We start from the raw sequence: 13504 nt of genomic DNA, 5'->3' as shown, positions 1-13504 counted from the left end.
GGTACTGCGGATTCGCAATAGAGCTATGGGTAAGAGAACGTTCCACTTAAGTTGGGTTTCCTGACACATTTTAGCCAACTGGTTCTTAATAGTTCTATTCATTCTCTCTACCTTACCAGAACTCTGGGGTCTATATGCGGTATGAAGCCTCCATTTTATACCAAGCATATGAGTCAGTTGTTGTAGGCACTGATGAACAAAAGCTGGACCATTGTCCGATCCTATAGAACAGGGTAGTCCATATCGGGGTATTATTTCTCGTAGCAGGAATCTCACAACTTCTCCTGCTTTCTCTGTACGAGTAGGACATGCTTCTACCCAGCCTGAATAGGTGCACACAATTACCAGCAGGTAACGATGTCCACCCGATTTAGGCATCACTGTAAAGTCTATTTGTAGATCGGACATGGGGAGTCCCCCCATAAACTGGACTCCTGGTGGCTTTACTGGTCCTTGTCTTGCATTATTTTTAGCACACGTTACACATCTACGTACAATGGCCTGAGTCAAGTTGGACAATCTTGGTATGTAGAAATGTTTCCTGAGAGATTCTTCTGTACTGTCTCTCCCAGAATGTGTCCCGTTATGATAGTTCTGGACAATTTCTACTGCTAGTGATGCTGGTATAACTATTCTTCCATCTTCTAGCTGATACCACTTGTTCTCCAAATACTTTCCCGGTTCAGTCTTTAACCACTCCTCTTCTTGAGTTGTATAAACTGGAGTCCATTGAGACAGTGGGGTTGGTATTAGAGCAGCTATATGCCCCACATACTCCTGTCTTCCTGATTCAGCAGCACACTTAGCTGCACTATCTGCCATCCGATTTCCTTTGGTTACATCACCATCTCCTCTCAGATGCGCTCGACAATGTATAATACCGACTTCTTTCGGCTCCCACACTGCTTCCAATAGTTGTAGGATTTCAGCTGCGTACTTGATTTCTTTGCCTTCTGAATTCAGTAGTCCTCTTTCTTTATACAAAGCTCCGTGGGCATGAGTGGTTAAAAACGCATACTTAGAGTCCGTATAGATATTTACTCTTAAACCTTCAGCCAATTGTAACGCTCGTGTCAGTGCTATCAATTCTGCCTTTTGTGCTGATGTTCCTTTCGCCAGTGGCCGAGCTTCTATCACCTTGTCTATTGTTGTTACTGCATATCCTGCATAGCGGATCCCTTCTTTCACATAACTACTGCCGTCGGTGTAATATTGAACATCGGGGTTCTGGATGGGAAAATCACGAAGATCTGGTCTACTTGAGAATACTTCATCCATTACTTCCAAACAATCATGTTGACTTTCAGTAGGTTGCGGCAAAAGGGTAGCTGGATTTAAGGTGTTTACAGTCTCTAAATGCACTCTTGGGTTTTCACACAACATTGCTTGATACTTGGTCATACGGCTATTACTAAACCAATGATTTCCTTTGTAATCCAACAACGTCTGTACTGCATGTGGGACTCGTACATAAAGTTCTTGACCCAGAGTGAGTTTATCGGCTTCAGCTACTAGCAGGGCGGCTGCAGCTACGGCTCTTAGACAAGGTGGAAGTCCGCTGGCCACTGCATCCAGTTGCTTAGACATGTAGGCAACAGGTCTTTGCCATGATCCCAAGTACTGTGTCAATACTCCCACAGCCATTCTTCTTTGCTCATGTACGTACAGGTAGAATGGTCGTGTGTGATCAGGTAGACCTAATGCTGGGGCACTCATCAAAGCCTTCTTCACATCTTCAAATGCCGTTTGCTGTTCTTGAGTCCATAAGAAGGGGTCGTGCTCTGTACCTTTGATAGCAGCGTACAGAGGTTTTGCCAGTATCGCATAGCTGGGAATCCATATCCTACAGAAGCCTGCTGCCCCCAAGAATTCTCGCACTTGTCTTCTATTCTTGGGTATTGGTATTTGGCAGACAGCTTCTTTTCTCTCTGGCCCCATAATTCTTTGACCTTCAGAGATATGGAATCCCAGATACTTGACAGTTGGCAAACACAACTGAGCCTTCTTTCTAGACACCTTGTATCCTGCCTTCCAGAGAATGTGTAGTAGATCGTGCGTTGCTTGCTGACATTTTTCTTCTGTAACTGCTGCTATCAACAAGTCATCTACATACTGTAACAATACACACTCTCCTGGGATAGACTCGAAATCCAGTAGATCTTGACTTAGAGCTGAACCAAATAGGGTAGGTGAATTTTTAAACCCTTGGGGCAGTCTTGTCCAAGTCATCTGGCGCTTTGAGCCCGTTACAGCGTTCTCCCATTGGAAAGCGAAAATACATTGACTTTCTGCGGCAATTCGGAGGCAAAAGAAGGCATCTTTGAGATCTAAGACTGTGAAGTAAGTAGCCCCGCCCGGAATTAAAGCAAGCAGGTTATATGGATTGGGTACGACTGGATGTATACTAACAACCGCATCATTGACTGCTCTTAAGTCCTGCACAGGTCGATACTCATCTGTACCGGGCTTTTGAACAGGCAGCAATGGGGTGTTCCAGGGGGAAGTACAGAATTTTAGGATACCATACCGTATGAACTTATCCAGATAAGATTGAATGTTCTTCTTAGCCTTCTGCGGGATGTGGTATTGTCGTAGGCTTACTGGATAAACCCCAAGTTTTAGTTCAATTTTTATAGGTGGAATATTGCGGGCCAGTCCTGGTGGGTTGTTCTCTGCCCAAACTCCTGGTATGTTGAATAATGTCTCATCACTCCTAGGGTTTTGGCTAGTCAACACTGTATAAAGTCGCCACTCTTCTTCCTTTGGTACGGATAAAGTCATAATACCTGAAGGTCCATTAAACTTTAGAGATGTTGTTCCATTTGGTAGGAACGTAATCTGCGCTTGTAATTTTGATAGCATATCACGTCCCAGCAATTGGACTGGACATTCAGGCATATAAAGGAATTGGTGTTTTACCATGTGGCCTCCCAATGTACAGAGTCGACTTTTAAGAACCGGTTTTTCAGCACTTCTTCCAGTTGCTCCTATCACAGTAATAGTCCTTCCAGATGGAGGAGCAACTAGATTAGTCACCACTGAATGTTCAGCACCAGTGTCGATCATGAACGCACTCCTTTTTCCCCCTATTGATACATCGACCATAGGCTCCGCTCGACCAAGGGGGATGGAGCCCGGTCGGTATCAATAGTCCTCCATGACCGTGTCAGCCAATCCTACAAAGTCCCTACCTTCTCTATCGCGGGACCTTTGCGCTGCTGGAATATACCTATCTTCCCTAACACTTCCTCTGTTCCCATTACTCCCTCTATACCCATTACTCCCTCCGGGGCCTCCTCTACCTCTCGCTCTGCCTCTAAAGTTTCCGTAACCTGACCTAGGTCTGTCTCTCTCAGACTGTTCTCTTCGCGGACACTCATTTCTCCAATGCCCTTCTTCCCTACAGTAAGCGCACTGATTTCTACTTAGAGGTTCCTCATTCCATCTACTATCGCCTCTATCCGGGCCCCGTCTATCTACGCCTGCGATCGCTACCGCTAGCATATCAGCCTTTTTACGCATCTTGCGCTCTTCCTCTTTCTTACTTTCTGTATCCCTGTTCATATAAACCTTATTTGCTACCTCCATTAGTTGGGTGATGGACATACCTGCAAACCCTTCTAACTTTTGTAGCTTGCGCTTAATATCTCCATAAGCTTGGCTGACAAAGGCGGAGTTCACCATTCGGGAATTGTCTGCGTCTTCCGGATTAAAGGGGGTATACAAGCGGTATGCCTCCAATAATCGGTCATAAAAGACACTGGGCGCTTCATCGCTTTTCTGGATCACCTCAACTGTCTTCGACATGTTAATGGCTTTCTTTCCTCCTGCTTTCATGCCAGCAATTATAGCGTCTCTATAGGCTCTGAGTTGAACCATATCAGCACCATTTACGTTCCAATCGGGATCAGTGTTGGGATAATGTGTTGCGGCCCATGCTGCTGGATTAGCTTGGTTCAAAGCACGGGCTCTATCCTCTAGTGCTTTTATGGCTGCTTGATTTATTCTTGTCCTTTCCTCATTGTTAAATAAAGTCATTAATAACTGCTGGCAATCAGCCCATGTCGGATTATGCGTCTGTACTATTGAGGTGAACAGATCAGTCATGGCTTGTGGTTTCTCAGTATACGAGGAATTATGGGTCTTCCAGTTTAAAAGATCGGTTGTGGTAAATGGGACATATACGAAGACTGGGTCAGCGTGTGCCATTTGACCTGCGGCATCGATATAAGCTGACCCGGGATTCAGACGAAGAGGCATCTGATAGTGCTTTAATTGTTGGGCACCAGTCAACTGTCGGGTTTGGATGGGGCTACGTAGAGGGGCGTCAGTCATGGGTTCCGGTCGGGGAGAGATAGGGTATGGGGATGTGGGAGGTTGGTTTTGGGAAAAGGTTGTAAATAAAACACTTCGAGTCGAGCTAGATGAAGCTTGACCGGAAGTCTGAAGTGGCGCCAAATCAGGATATTCGTTTCTAATGGGGGTGGGTTCTGGTTCCGGAAGGGGAGATTTAGTACGAGGGGGGGTGGATCCTGTACTGGAAGAGGAAGCGGAAGTGGATGAGGGTAATGAGGGGAGGGGTGCAGGACTTCCTGCGTTTGCGTCACTTCCTCTTAACGGAAAGTAAGGGGGCGGCAAAGGGATCTCGGACTCAGGGGGCGTGTCCAAAATGGGCCTAACACCAGTCCTAGTGGACGAACAAGTCCTAGCTACCATGAGGCGACACTGCTCCTCGTGGCATGTCTGGAGCCATTTTGGCGAGTCATTTACGGCCTGTCTCCAACAATCAATATAAGGAAACTGGCCGTAAAGTTCAGGCCTACCTGATACAGCCACGTGTAAGCGCCGTACCAGAGTTGGATCCAAACTGCCACGTGGCGGCCATGCCGCAACCAAAGTAGGCCATTCCCTAGTGCACAAAGTGACCAAACGTACAGGAGACATCTTAACCCCAAAATCACAAGTTTTGAATCCCTTTTTAAAATTCTTCACCATACAACCTAAGGGATCCGGAATCGTTGACTGCGACGCACCCATACTTAACAATGGAACGTCGTCGACAACGAATACTATACACGCGTACTATTCAACAGTCACACCCGTTTCCTCTGGCAACAGCACCACGTGGTACAGTTACCAAGTGAAACGTATACAATAACAATAAACACTCAGGGAATTCCCGTACACACACAGCTGTTACACCAGTCACTATATAATCAATATTATGCCCTTTGGCGTAACTATACAGTCACCCACGCTATAATTCTCTATATACGAATTACCCGTCTATAACACACCCCAGTAACATCGTCTTTTACAAATAGCGGTTACAGTACGGTTAGCATAGGTCAAAGCACAAGTTAAGGTCACAATACAATTATTAGTGGTTATGGTGTTAAAACATGCAATGGACGACAATGATTAGTACTTATATACAGTGTCAGTAAATATACAGGGTTATGGTACCGTGCACTATAATACAGCAACACACTATTAACACTCTCGCTAGACGGCTGAGCTCGCGCTATCTAACAAGATATACACTTTACTAACAATCTTTAACACATTTACAATTCCCAACTAAACTATTTGGCCAGTACCTTGAATGGACTACCTAAAAACAATCTACATACGTTTTGGTTAGCCACACTGCCCAATCACCACATATATAGCGAGCTAGAGGACCGAATTTACACAGACGCCTCTTAGTCGCACTATCAAAAGTCTAGTGGGTTCCAAATTTACACGCCTTCCCACTTAGCCCAGATAGGATGAGAACTAGCGAACCGAATTTACACAGACGCCGCTTAGTCTCCCGGTCCCTCCGACCTAGCGAACAAAATGTACACCCTAGAACGCTAGTCTAGACAAGACACCGGTGTCCGGCTAGGGCTATTTACACCAGAGCCCCGCCTGACTAACAGAATCAAACGGTCTGACTAAAGAGCGTTCGATCGAGCGGTGCGCCTTCGCTCCTTCCCTCCGACAGAGGGGGCAGATACACAGATTCAAAACCCCTTTGGGCCTACCGCACAATCGGTATACCCCTAGTGGGTCCTGCCGTCTAAAACAGCAGTTGTCTTACCTCCTCGTTCCTGAACCTGAGTTCACACTCATCGACGGGGACACCCCAGCACTTCTCACGTAGAGGCCGATGATCTCCTGGACAACGGCCCAGTGGCGCCGAGACGAAGGGAGGTCCACGCAGAAGTTCAGGGGTGCAGCCGTAGAGAACGTGGGCAAAGATAGACCGTCTCACGCCTCTGCCTCTCAGCTACCGTTGAACGATGAGCTTCCCGGCCAATGCACCAAATGATACCGGAGAAACTGACGGAAGCCAAGCACAGAGAGATGGACACAGGTTTCTTCAGGAAGGAAGAGATTCTTTATTGGATCACCGATCGGGACTCAGAGGGACTAGCGTCACCAAAATACAGCAAGTTCTGAGCCCCGGACAATAGTGCAGGCTCCTTATATAGGCACATAACTCCTCCCATATTAAGCTCCACCCGCACATTCTCTTGACCAATCAATACAATATAAGAATTAACTTCCTGCTTGACCGCATGGCCTGTCCAGCACAATGGAGGAGGGGAATACTACATCCTGTATTCTTGCACATGCTCCGTACACTACTGATCGTATCTTGCCTCGTGCAACCAACTGATCGATACGTCAGCATATGCACGTACACATGCCACGTGGTAATCTCGGCCTACTAAATTTATTTTTACCGAGATTCCACCACACTTCCAGTGCCTGCCACCAGCCGACCTTATCCACGCTCGATGGGCACGACATCCCAGGTAACCTAATGTTAACCCTTTTAAGCAGGGGAGGTTGAGACCTGCAAACTTATTGAACTCACTCCATATCCTTAAACATGACACCTCAAACTTAATTGGCAAGGACATACCCCCGGCTAGCTGTGACTAACTATACTAAAGGGGCGGGCGGGTGGGAAGCTGTTTGCTGGCCCGAATCCCAAGTGGCACTGAGGTAAGACCACCCCCACACTAACTCACATAGAACATAATCCCACCCACACATTCTTACCAAACCACTCCCACGCATCCATCCCCACACTACATGTGCCCTTGTCCGCTTAGCTGCGCTGTCTCCCCAGGGCCTTTGCCGGAACATGTTCTTTTCACCCTTCCTTCCTACTAAGAATAACATGCTGAATACATACAAAAATTAATTAAGCCCTGTATTCAGACTCCCACTACTCTGTGGCGGCATTACTTGTGCCCTATCCCTAATCCCTATGCACATTTAAATAACTGGTGTTTTTTTACTAGAATTCCTATGGCCATTTAAAGGTAAGCTCGCGTGTAACGTCAAGGCAAAACCTCTTAAGTGAGCTCTGCACTAACAATTCAACATGCTTAAGTAGAATCTCTAATGATACAAACAGGGGTATTTTTTTTTTTAAATCCTACACACGTATTAACCTTTAATAGGGAACACCTGGTGTGTGCGACAGCATTGTAAAATGGCTGTGTAATATAAAAGCAAATACAAACATACAACATGCACTCATATGCTTCACACTTTAGAGACAGGCCAACCCCCGGAGCGAATAGGGAGGGGGGAGCATGACTGCTGCCCTGAGGGGCTGGCATAGCAACCAAAAGGATACAGTTGGTTTTACAGTTGAAAGCATGGAATTGAGGGAAAAAGTACCAGACTACTGGTGAACAATGCTGAGGGAGCCTGGCAGTGTCTTTCCTCAGACACTGTCCCCAATGGTTCAGTTATGGAATTGTTGTTTTGTGTTGTGTTTTCTTTGTTTTTAATTTTGTCACAGCTGAAGGTTTTCTGCACCAGCAAGTTTGGTAAATGAATAATGCCTGGACGGACTTGGGGAGTCGCAGCCTGAATTTGGTTGATGACGAAGGACAGGCTGAAGAGGCTCTGGAAGAAGTTTAAAGTGCACCTGTCTGCTGGGTAAAACCAGCCACTGACAGTATTTGGTTATGCTGGTTTAAATAAAGCTGTGGCAGTTGCCCTTACCCACTTAACATGGTGTTGCGTTACTTATTGGGAATTGAAGGGTAACGGGATTTAGTCATAGGCGTGCGCAGCCTATTGCATTAGGGTGTGCACCCTAAAGCACAAGCACACGCTGCGTATATATATGTATGTATGTATATACTTGTATATATATATATATATATATATATATATACAGGGCCGGCGCGTCCATAAGGCGGCACAGGCGCGGCATTGCTGAGATCAGGCGCGGCGAGGGAGCTCTAACCTCTCTGCTCTGCTCCCTCGCGCGCTGTCTAGTGATGCAGCGGGAGCCGTAATATGACGTCATATTCCGGCTCCCGCGGCATCAGTAGATAGCGCGCGAGGGAGCAGAGCGGTGAGATTAGAGCTCCCTCGCCGCGCCTGATCTCAGCACTGCCGCACGCCGCCCAGCAGCCCCACTGGAACCCAGGGAATGACTCCTCATCCACACCAGCTCTCCAGGTAGGGAGGCTGGGTGGAAAATATTTATTTATTAAAATAATTTGTGAATGTATGTGATGTGTCTGTGTGAGTGTCTGTGTGTGTGTGAGTGTCTGTGTGAGTGTCTGTGTGTGTGAGTGTCTGTGTGTCTGTGAGTGTGTGTGTGAGTGTCTGTGTGAGTGTCTTTGTGTCTGTGAGTGAGTGTGTGTGAGTGTCTGTGTGTGTGAGTGTCTGTGTGAGTGTCTGTGTGAGTGTTGTTGTGTCTGTGAGTGAGTGTGTGTGTGTCTGTGTGTGTGAGTGTCTGTGTGAGAGAGTGTCTGTGTGTCTGTGAGTGAGTGTGTGTGTGAGTGTCTGTGTGTCTGTGTGTCTGTGTGAGTGAGCGTCTGTGTGTCTGTGAGTGAGTGTGTATGTGTCTGTGAGTGAATGTGTATGTGTCTCTGTGTGAGTGAGTGTCTGTGTGTCTGTGAGTGACTGTGTGTCTGTGAGTGACTGTGAGTGTGTGCGTGAGTGAGTGTATGTGTATCTGTGAGACACTGTGAGTGTGCGTGAGTGAGTGTATGTGTGTCTGTGAGTGTATGTGTGTCTGTGAGTGACTGTGAGTGTGTGCGTGAGTGAGTGTATGTGTGTCTGTGAGTGAGTGTGTGTCTGTGAGTGAGTGTGTGTCTGTGAGTAATTGTATGAGTGTTGCATGTGAGTGTATGAGTGTGTCAGTGTATGTGTGTGTCTGTCAGTGTGTGTTTGTGAGTGTCTGTCAAATCAGTGAGAGTATCTTTGTCATTGAGTCTGTGTGTGACTATCAGTGTGTCTGTTAATGAGTGTCAATCAGTGTGTGTGTCAGATCAGTGAGTCTCTGTGTTTGTCATTGAGTGTGTGTGACTGTCAGAAGAACACTAAGGGACAGGGAAGGGAGGGGACCAATAATGGACGGGGAGAGGGGCTGGTTAAGAGGCACATAGGTGAAGATGTTATTTTTAATATATCTTCGCCTATGTACCCAAAAATCCTTGCACCGGCCCTGTATATATACACACACACATACACTGCTGTGTGTGTGTGTGTGTGTGTGTGTGTGCTGTGTGAGGGTGCTGTTAGTGTGATGTGTGTGTGAGGGTGCTGGTAGTGTGCTATGTGGGTGAGGGTGTTTGTGTGTGTGTGTGTGTGCGCTTGTGAGGGTGCTGTTAATGTACTGTGTGTGGGCTTGTGAGGTTGCTGTTTGTGTGTGAGGGTACTGGTAGTGTGCTGTGTGTGTGTTTGTTAAGGTCCTGTTAGTGTGCTGTGTGTGTGAGGGTGCTGTTTGTGGGCTGTGTGTGTGTGAGGGTGCTGTTTGTGTTTGTGAGGGTACTGTTAGTGTGCTGTGTGGGTGCTGTGTGTTTGTGAGGGTACTGTTTGTGTGCTGTGTGTGAGGGTGCTGTGTGTGCCGTGTGTGAGGGTGCTGTGTGTGTGTTTGTGAGGGTGCTATGTGTGTGGGTGCTGTATGTGTGTGGGTGCTGTGTGTGTGGGTGCTGTGTGTGCTGTTTGTGTGCTGTATGTGTGTGGGTGCTGTATGTGTGAGAATGCTGTGTGTGTGTGGGTGCTGTTTGTTTGCATGAATGTGTGTGGGTGCTATATGAGTGGGTGCAGTGTGTGTGTGGGTGCAGTGTGTGTGTGCTGTATGTGTGTGTGTGCTGTGTGTGTGCTGTTTGTGTGATGTATGTGTGTGTGTGTGCTGTATGTTTGGGTGATTTGTGGGGTTGGAGGTGGGGCCAGAATAGTTCATAAATATCCCCCCTCCCTTCTTACCTTATGTAGGGAGGGGGGATCCTTCCTTGCTGCCTTCACTGGTGGTCCAGTGGAGGTGGGGGCAGATCAGTTAATACCCCCCCTCCCTTCTTACCTTTTGCCTGGGAGGGGGAACCATGCTTCTTCTGCCATCCTTCCCTGGTGGTCCAGTGGAGAGTGAACTCTAGCCTGCAGCTACTCCCGCAGCAACACTCAGATCTCGCGAGAGGAACCCGGCAGAGCTGCTGGCAAGAGCTCCCCGGGTCCTCTCCTGCCTCCCTCACTGCCTGTGGGTTGGTGAGGGGAGGCTTAGAGCAGAGTCGACGCTCGGATAGCGCCGGCTCTGCATGGACCGACAGGGGAGATCCTGAGATCTCCTCTGCCGTTCTCAATCCATAGGTGTGCCGCGGGGATTAGGGTGTGCCCAGGCACACCCAGCACACCCTGTTCGCACGCCTATGGATTTAGTGATCGAAGGAGCCAGCAGTCATTGTCATTTTGGCTCCTTGTGTGCGTTTATTAATTATATCACCATTTAGCAGATTTTCCCACATATTAACACTATATGTTTTTTATTTTCTTATGTACAGTTGAAAATACCAATGCAACCAGCAATTAAAATTTAAACAGGTATCCTCTTTGCACCGTACCCGCCATCTTGCAGTAAATCGCAAAAATGACGAACACACGAGGAAGAAGGTGTTATATAATGGTGGAACCCATTATATGTTTGCCAGACCCTTCCGTAAACATGGTGTTACACTTTCAACATATATGCGCATCTACAAGAAGGGTGATATTGTGGACATAAAGGCAATGGGCACAATTCAAAAAGGTATGCCCCACAAATGTTACCATGTCAACATTTACAATGTCACTCAGCATGCAGTTGGAATTATAGTTGTAAGGAAACCTGGTATAACCAATACCCATTCGGTAGTTTCCTCCCGAACGGCCAGAGTATCAGTGATTATAACTCTCCATTCGACAAAATAAAATAAATGATTTACATACGACTAACAGCTTCCCAAGTAAAGCATACAGGTACCCAAACATCAGCTGAAGTCTAGATGAAGGGTATAACAGAACTGAAGTTTAATGATGCCACACTGGCTTTCATGCAAGTCCCTGTGCAAGGGGACCTCCCACAGGAACATAAATCATACAGCCAATCATAAGCACAGAAATACTTAAACACACCCAGTACAAACATATAATTCACTTCTTTCGACCTGTTTTCTTTTTGCTCCCATTTCTCTCTTTAATTCCATTCTGTACAATCTCCTTCTATGTCTTTCATTTCCTATCTTCAGCTTTTTTTTTTTACTCTATTAACTCCCCAATATAATTTTTTTGTGAGATAATGTATTTTTTATGGCAAGCATAGACAACCTTCGCCACATGTTTTGGACTACACCTCCCATGATGCTTTGCCAGCACTATGGGTGTCAGAGCATTATGGGGGATGTAGTCTAAAACATCTGGAGTGCTGAAGGTTGCCTATCCCTGTTCTATGGTGTAGACACAACTCTCTGACTAAAGTGACTAAAGAACATCTGCACAAGGTATTTCTATATTTGTTCTTGTATTGACAGTGTCACCACTGATACCCAACTCACCTTAAAGTGATAAAATGTACCTGCCTGATATAGATGCTGTGCTGTGTATGTATCTATTGCACACCAAGGATGCATGGCACTGTTGGTGAGAACTTTTTTTTAAATGTTGGCAACTAAATTCTTGCCAAAAGAATAAATGTGCATGTTGAACACATTCGCCATTCTAAGAGTAGAGACAGCTTCCTGCAGCGTGTCAAGGAGAACGAAAAGAAGAAAAAGGAGGCAAAGGAAGAGGGAACTTGGGTGGAGCTTAAACGTCAGCCTGTCCATCCCAGATAGGCACACTTTGTCCAGAACTTCGGCAAAGATCCAGAGCTCCTTGAGCCAATTTACTAATTAAATTTACTTGAATTAAAAACTTAAAAAAAAATAAAAAAATGTAAACAGGTATATACATTATATTTTACACACGCTTCACCTTTTTTCTTTTTTAATTTTGTATTGCGTTTTACACAGTAGTTTGATGTGTATTGCGAGGTTTATACATGGATGTTTGCAGAGTTTTTTTCTTCTCATTTTGTACTGAAAATCACAACTGAATTGTTTATTATGACTTGTTTTATTATAAAACGGATTGCAGTAATTAGTGTACCCGTTACAGATACACCTTAAGTCGTTTTCACGTGGATAATATATATCCGGATACCAGATGTGAGTGTCTTAGCAACACCTCCACTGAAAGGGTTAATAAGAAAAAATAAAACCCTGTTAATTTACAGAAACTATGTGATGCCTTTAAAACAACAAACTAGTTTTACTTTCACTTTCATTCTTTGAGATCACTATAAAAGGGGAGATGTTCTAGGAAAGCTGTAACGGAGGAAGACTGCTGTACTGGTGAATCTGGAGAGGTAAAATATAGGGAGATTTAGTGGGTGGGTCATGCATATATTTGTACTAAAACAAATGTACTAATATCTTTTAATTCACTTCTGCTAAAACAGACTATATATGATTGAGTTAAAGGGACACTCGGGCACCCAGACCACTTCTACCCATTGGAGTGGTCTGGGTGCCAACTCCCACCACCCTTAACCCTGCAAGTGTCATTATTGCAGTTTTTATAGACTGCAATAATTACCTTGCAGGGTTAAGTCCTCCTCTAGAGGCTATCAGCCATGCATGCAAAGCTTTTAAAATTCTGACTCCTATTAACATCCTGTCCCAAGATCATTTAGAAACTATGAAACCATTTTCTCTCTCTTCATCTCTCCCTTTATTCCTCTCCCTTCTCCTTTTCTTGACTGGTGTATAGTCGCCATATGGGCAGTCGGAATCCAGGGCAACCACCCCACATACCTATCCCAATAATGCACTGACACTAGGGTATATGGGAAAAAATGTCCACAGCTTTATTAACCCCTTAAGTACAGAGCTTCAGAAGCTTGTCTTTCACTTAATGACAACAGCATTTTTTGCAGTTTGCGTTCAACTGCAATTTGCATTTTACTAATTTATTGCACCGACGCATATTGTGCTGTCATGCTGTCAGAGCGAGCACATGTGCTGGGACAGCCCGATCCGGTGCTCCCGGTCTGCCTCTAACACAGAGGCAGACCGGAGCACCATTAACCCCGCTATCGCAGCGATCGCAACGATCTGGGGTTAAATTTACCGCTTGATGGACGAGGTCCGTCACTCGTCGTTAAGGGTTTCCCCTGAGTGAC

The 13504-nt window shown here is 45.8% G+C and overlaps 1 protein-coding gene and 1 pseudogene across 2 annotated transcripts in view; both read left to right on the top strand.

Moving 5' to 3' along the window:
• Positions 1-13504, top strand: part of LOC134577283 (guanylate-binding protein 1-like) — a 326911-nt gene that overhangs the window by 291427 nt on the left and 21980 nt on the right. The window contains exon 1 of one of the 2 annotated variants that reach the window (XM_063435975.1): positions 12631-12688. The exons of the other annotated variant lie outside the window; for it this stretch is intronic. The gene's annotated coding sequence lies outside the window, so the exon portion shown is untranslated. Of the gene's footprint in view, positions 1-12630; positions 12689-13504 lie in introns of those variants that run through there. 2 annotated transcript variants of the gene reach the window in all.
• On the top strand, positions 10895-12173 carry LOC134577658 (large ribosomal subunit protein eL21-like; annotated as a pseudogene).

This window comes from Pelobates fuscus, chromosome 11, assembly GCF_036172605.1.
Source record: "Pelobates fuscus isolate aPelFus1 chromosome 11, aPelFus1.pri, whole genome shotgun sequence".
Lineage (NCBI taxonomy): Eukaryota > Metazoa > Chordata > Amphibia > Anura > Pelobatidae > Pelobates > Pelobates fuscus.
The sequence above is the reverse complement of the archived record's forward strand: the minus strand, read 5'-3'. Positions and strand labels throughout refer to the sequence as shown.